We start from the raw sequence: 7,360 nt of genomic DNA, 5'->3' as shown, positions 1-7,360 counted from the left end.
CAACCAGAGTGCCTCCAGCTATTGCAAAACTACAACTCCCACCATGCCCAGACAGCCAAAGGCTGTTTGGGCATCCTGGGAGTTGTAGTTTTGCAACAGCTGGAGGTGCCCTGGTTGGGAAACACTGCATTAGGAATTAGTGCTGCCACTGGAAGGGGCAAAAGAGTAAGATCCTACAATCAGGCTGTATCCTTTCTACAGAAACAGAACTGTGTACTTAAAGGGGTTAAACAGCTAAAAACTTTATATATATATATATATATATATATATATATATATATATATATATATATATATATATATATATATATATATATATATATATATATATATATATATCTCAACTGGCTCCAGAAAGTTAAACAGATTTGTAAATTACTTCTATAAAAAAAAATAATAATAATCTTAATCCTTTCAGTACTTATAAGCTGCTGAAGTTGAGCTGTTCTTTTTTTTCTAAGTGCTCTCTGGTGACACCTGTCTCGGGAACTGTCCAGAGTATAATCAAATCCCCATAGCAAACCTCTTCTACTCTGTGTAGTTCCCGAGACAAGCAGAGATGTCAGCAGAGAGTACTGTTGTCAGACAGAAAAGAACAACTCAGCTTCAGCAGCTGATAATTATTGGAAGGATTAAGATTTTAATAGAAGTGATTTACAATTCTGTTTAACTTTCTGGTGCCAATTGATATAAAAAAAACTTTTTTTTTTCCTGGAATACCCCTTTAAAATATCCCATGGGTGTGTTTTCTGTTGGGTACAGAAGTGTTTTTGTCTATAAGTGCCCTGCACAACGAGTTGTTTTTTTTCTCAAGGTAGGTTTAGGTTATAATGCCTACAGTAGAAACTGAGACAGATACTAAAACTTATTGCTTTTTTTTTTTTTTTTTTCCCCCAAAACTGTTTCTTTTTTCTTAGTGTATCCTTTTAACACAATCATGGGAGCTGCTATCTTACCTGAGCTGTTTTTAACGGCATTTAGTGAAATGCTTTACTGTAGGACCCATGGACATAGACTACAGTACACACAACCTGTCCCATTCATATGAATTGCAGACTTTACTGAGCCTTCACTGTGGACTTTTCAGAGGGAGGTGGAGGCTGATGTGTATGGTGGATCCAGTGTTACCTGGATCCAGTGTTGCCTTTAACTGTGCTAAGACTAAAAAGGGACATTTATCAAAAACTGTGCAGGGGGAAGTTGTCCATAGCAACCAATCAGATCGCTTCTTTTATTTCTTCAAAGGCCTTTCAAAAATGAAAGAAGCAAGCTGATCGTTGCTATGGGCAACTGGTCAACCTTTTTCTCTGCACAAGTTTTAATGTCCCCCAAAGGCATTACAGGGAAATGATCTATACAGAACAGGAAATCTCAGCTTAGTTGTAGACATAGTGACCAGGATGGAAACTGCAAGATTTCATTATTATTAAATATTGATAAGAAAATTAAGCAAAAACCATCAACAAAATTCTTAAATATGGTTAACATAAAGCCTGATTTAAACAATGGGTAATTTTTGACAAATTCCCTTTAACCACTTATGGTCCCAGGGCGTACAGGTACACCCTGACACTCTGGTACTTAAGGACCCAGGGAATACCTGTACACTCGTGGGAATTTCAGTCCATGACGGGCACCGGAAAGTGATGATAGTTGATATCTATAGGCAGGCATCCCGTGCAAATGCCCAGGTGTGTCCCAGGCAGCCCGTGCAAACGCATCCCCCCCCCCCAATGTCAGCGATCACCGGTGAATTCACACTGCCGATTCCTGTCATACGGGTCACATGTGACCCGGAGATACATGGTGATCGCCATGTAGCTAGGGGGGGAAGTGGCGATCCCGTCAAAGCCCCCCCCCCGGAGCGCTGCTATTGGTCGGATAATAGTCCAACCAATAGCAGCCGGCAGAGGAGGGGTTAATATCCCCTTTTCGCAGCTCTGCTCGCCCACCGCGTTCAGTCAGCGGGCAGAGCTGTGAGATGGAGCCAGGGATGCCCCCTCTGTGAAGATCTAAGCCCCTCAGGGCTGAAGAAGTGTCTGTAGTGTAGGGTGAGTTTACAGTAAAAGGACAGGTAGGAGGTTAAAAATTGAAAAAAGTTTTAAAAAAATTTCCCCCCCTAATAGGTCCTCAAGGGTCCACCGCAGTTTTTTCAGCATGACCAGGGCCCTATCAGAGGTTCAGGGCACTGCTTTTCATATTTCTCCATATAACGGTCTGTGACTTATAATATCACACCGTTATATATAAAAGTTACACTAAACACACACACACTAAATACTCCCCCCCCCAAAAGGCAATGGCTCGCCAGGCATTTTCGGCGGAGGAATCATACGCTTTACTTGCCTCCGACTCAGAATCTGCCAATGAGGACGAGGTAGACCCTACTTTTCTGTGTTATTCCTCGTCCTCCTTATCATCTAGCAGTGATGATGAGTCCCCTGTATGGTGGCGGAGATGCCACCAGGCAAGGCCAACCCCCATGAAAGTGACCCAGTGGCCGGCACTAGTATGAGCGTCCACGCTGCTTGTAATAGGAGTCCGACCCCCCCCAGACAAGCATACTGGAGCCCCCTTCCGCTGAACCTGTCTGGAGACCCCCAGAAAGTTATCAGCCACAGATTCCTGAGTTTGTTGGGGACTCAGGAATCCGGATTGACACGGCCGGATACACTGAAATTGACTACTTTAGTTATTTTTTTCGGTGACGGCTTTGTCAATCTGATGGTGGAGCAGACGAATCTGTACGCCCTGCAGGTCATTGCCCAGCACCCTGATTCGTTTTTGGCTAGGTCCAATGAATGGTACGCCATTGATGCAGATGAAATGAGGACATTTTGGGGCCTTGTGCTGCATATTGGCCTGGTAAAAAACATCTGTCAGGCAGTTTACAATATGGTCATGACACGGAAGTGGTTCAAGGCCATTCGGAAATGCCTCCATTACACTGATAATGTGGCATGTCGTCCGCCCCCCGAAGTGATCCCGCCTATGACCGGCTTTACAAAGTGAGGCTGGTCATAGATAATTTTGGGGCCAAATTTTTGAAGGCCCACGTACCCCCCACCAGGGAGCTCTCGGTAGATGAGTCTCTTACCAGTTTTAAGGGGAGACTCATCTTCCGCCAGTATATTCCCTCGAAACGGGCGCGGTATGGCGTGAAACTCTACAAACTTTGTGATAGTACCTCCGAGTACACAAGTTTAGAGTATATGAAGGACAAGATTCCTGTATTGAACCCCCAGAATGACGCCCCAATCTGGGTGTAAGCGGGAAACTCGTTTGGGACCTTGTGCACCCATTGCTGGATAAGGGTTACTACGTGGACAACTTTTATACCAGCATCCCTCTCTTAACATCCCTTGCTGCCAGATCCACGTCCACTTGTGGAACCGTTTGGAAGAACCAGAGAGGCCTCCCTCTAAATTTGATCCAGACACCTATTCCCAAGGGTGAGTCCCATGCCCTTACCCATGAAAACCTGTTGCTGGTCATGTATAAGGATAAGAGGGATGTCCTTATGCTGACCACTATTCATGGTAACAGTAGTTCACCTGTTCCTGTGCGAGGTACCACAACAACGGTCCTCAAGCCCAATTGTATTCTGGTATATGGGGGGAGTTGAACTTTCTGATCAAGTCCTCAAGCCATACATGGCCATGCGGAAAACACGTGTATGGTACAAAAAAGTTGCAGTCTACTTGGTACAGGTTGCCATGTGCAACGCTTTTGTACTGTCCCAGTACGCTGGCAACACAGGGACATTCCTCCAGTTCCAAGAACAAGTCCTAAAGGTCCTGATCTTTGGCAACCGGGAAAGAGCAGGCCGGACTTCCCAAGGAACTAAAGTTATAGGTGCCAGGATCGTCCCAGGTCAACACTTTCCAGGTGAAGTCCCTCACACTGAAAAGAAGGGACAATCCCAGAAAAAATGCAGAGTGTGTAACAGGAGGGGGATTCGGACGGACACCACCTATCAATGTGACACTTGCCCTGATCATCCGGGCCTCTGCTTTAAAAACTGCTTCAGGGAGTATCACACTTCCATGCAGTACTACATTTTTCATTTTAATTTCCCATAATTTGACCCCAATGTACCAAGTCCAGAGTACATTCCAAATTTTAACCCCATAAACCACTCAATTGTCCTAAATTGCATCAAAAAAACAAAAACCTGATAAGACCTCTGGGAGTATTTTTTTTCCAAAAATGGGTCATAGGTCACTGAGTCACTATCATCGAGGACTTTTTTATGTTGCCTCATATGCGCAGTGCTCTCTCTCCACCTGAGCGGGTGTGTTTTTGAGGCAACAGGTTAACGACGGCCACACACATCACATTCCAGAATGATGATTCAGAGCACAGGATTTGGGGCGGGCATATTTTTAAGTTTTGGATATGCTCTGGGTCATCATTCTGGGAACATAACCTTATTTACATCCCACTATACTCCACTTTAGTAACTTAGTGGTCAAACACCTGTGGGGTGTAAAGGCTCACTGTACCCTTTGTTACGGCGGAGTTTCCAAAATAGTATGCCATGTGTTTTTTTTTTCTTGCTGTTCTGGCACCATAGGGGCTTCCTAAATGTGACATGCCCCCCAAAAACCATTTCAGAAAAACGAACTCTCCAAAATCCCACTGTTGCTCCTTCCCTTCTGAGCCAGCTGAACACTTGACATACACATATGAGGTATTTCCTTACTCGAGAGAAATTGGGTTACACATTTTAGGAAGATTTCTCTCCTTTTACCCCTTGTAAAAATTCTAAAACTGGGTCTACAAGAACATGCCAGTGTAAAAAAATGCAGATTTGGAATTTTCTTCAATTTATTGCTATTCCTGTGAAACACCTAAAGTCATTTTGAATACTTTGGGGGGTGCAGTTTTTATAATGGGGTCATTTATGGGGTATTTCTAATATGAAGACCCTTCAAATCCACTTCAAAACTGAACTGGTCCCTGAAAAATTTCGATTTAGAAAATTTTGTGAAAAATATGAAAATTGCTGCTGAACTTTGAAGCCCTCTGATGTCTTCCAAAAGTAAAAACATGTCAACTTCATGATGCAAATATAAAGTAGAGATATTGTGTATGTGAATCAATATATAATTTATTTGGAATATTACCTTATAAGCAGAGAGCTTCAAAGTTAAAAAAAAAAGCTACATTTTGGATTTTTTTTACCAAGAAATTATGCAAGTATCGACAAAAATTTACCACTAACATAAAGTAGAATATGCCACAAAAAAATGATCTCGTAATCAGACTGAAAGTAAAAGCATCCCAGAGTTATTAATGCTTAAAGGGACAGTAGTCAGATGTGCAAAAAATGGCTGGGTCCTTAAGGTGAAAATGGGCTGGGTCCTTAAGGGGTTAAGTAAACTGGCTTTAGATACATAGGAGGAGATTTATCAAAAAGGGAGTAGAGGAAGAGTAGTGCAGTTACCCATAGCAACAAATCAGATCGCTTCTTTCATTTTTAAAGAGGCCTGTGAAAAATGAAAGAAGCAATCTGATTGGTTGCTATGGGTAACTGCACTACTCTTCCTCTACACAGGTTTTGATAAATCTCCCCTCATAGACTTTATTAAGACTAGCTTCTGGGACATCAATATCATTACCCCCGCTTTCATGTCTTAACAATCCATAGTGAGCTGTACTACAGTTTATCACCTTTAGTAGACAGTAAACGGGGGGGAGGGGGGATTTTTAATATATTTTTTTAAATTACATTAGGTTCAACAAAGATGCACTGTACCTTTTTAGTGCATCTTTGTCATTTATCACACTGAAATCTATGCTATCCAAAGCTGGCGAAGCAATAATTAACCCCTTAACGACCACGGAAGTAAATGTACGTCCTGGTGCGGAGGTACAGCGCGCACCAGGATGTACATTTAAGTCCTGTACATGACCAAGAGCATCGGAGTTCCTGCGGTGCTCGCGTGCTGATGTCCACCAGTAATGGCGCACATCAGCGATCGTGCCGATGTCCGCCATTAACCCCTTAGATGCCGTGATCAATACAGATCACAGCATCTGAGACAATGTGCACGTTTAAATAGATGATCGGATCACCCGTGGTGCTGCCGCGGGGATCCGATCATCTAAAATGTCGGCCGGAAGTCCCCTCACCTGTCCCCAGACGTCTCCTGGGGTCTTCTTCTCTGGTCTAAGATCCAGCAGAACACAGCAGAAGATAGCTGATAATACTGATCAGTGCTGCGCCCTATGCATAGCATTGAACAGTATTAGCAATGAAGTGATTGCTATTGATAGTCCCCTATGGGGACTATTGAAAGTGTAAAACAAATGTAAAAAAAATGTGAAAAATAAAAGTTAAAAAAAATTTGAAAAATCCCCTCCCCCAATAAAAATGGAAATTGTCCCTTTTTCCCATTTTACCCCCAAAAAGCATTTAAAAAACTGACATTTTTTTCCAGTAACATATCTGGTATCAACGTGTGCGTAAATGTCAGAACTATCAAAATATAATGTTAACGATTCCATATTGTGAACGATGTAAATGTAAAAAATAAAAAAAAGTCCAAAATTGATGCTTTTTTGTCACATTTTATTAAAGAAAAAATTATAAAAAGTGATTTAAAAGTTTCATACATGCAAATCACAGTGCAAATCACAGCGCAAAAAATGAGCCCTCATACTGCCCCATATACGGAAAAACGAAAATATGTTATAGGTGGTCAAAATAAGGCAATTTTAAACATACTGATTTTGTACAAAAAGTTTGAGATTTTGGTACATTGATAGAAAATGATGTAACCATGGGTACCATTTTAATTGTATTGGCCCACAAAATAAAGAAAATATGTCACTTTTACCCTTATAAGGACTGTTAGGTCTATTGCCTTGCTAGGCGTATCTGTACTTTATGCTTATACCATGTTGTAGTTAGTACTTCTGTACTCATGTTCCTCTTGTTTTTCAATAATTTTTCTCTTTTTGACACTAATTGACTAATTGACAACGATACAAAAATGGGAAACAAGGGGTTTTATTAGGGAAGAGGTTAAAGGGGTATTCCAGGCCAAAACTTTTTTATATATATCAAAAGTTAAACAGATTTGTTAATTACTTCGATTAAAAAATCTTAATCCTTCCAGTAGTTATTAGCTTCTGAAGTTGAGTTGTTTTCTGTCTAACTGCTCTCTGATGACTCATGGGAGCTGTGCAGTTCCTATGGGGATATTCTCCCATCATGCACAGCTCCCGGGATGTGACATCATCATTGAGCAGTTAGACAGAAAACTTCAGAAGCTAATAACTATTGGAAGGATTAAGATTTTTTAATAGAAGTAATTTACAAATCTGTTTAACTTTCCGGAGCCAGTTGATA

This window comes from Hyla sarda, chromosome 3 (assembly GCF_029499605.1).
Source record: "Hyla sarda isolate aHylSar1 chromosome 3, aHylSar1.hap1, whole genome shotgun sequence".
Classification (NCBI taxonomy): Eukaryota; Metazoa; Chordata; class Amphibia; order Anura; family Hylidae; genus Hyla; species Hyla sarda.
This window is presented reverse-complemented; position numbering follows the sequence as displayed.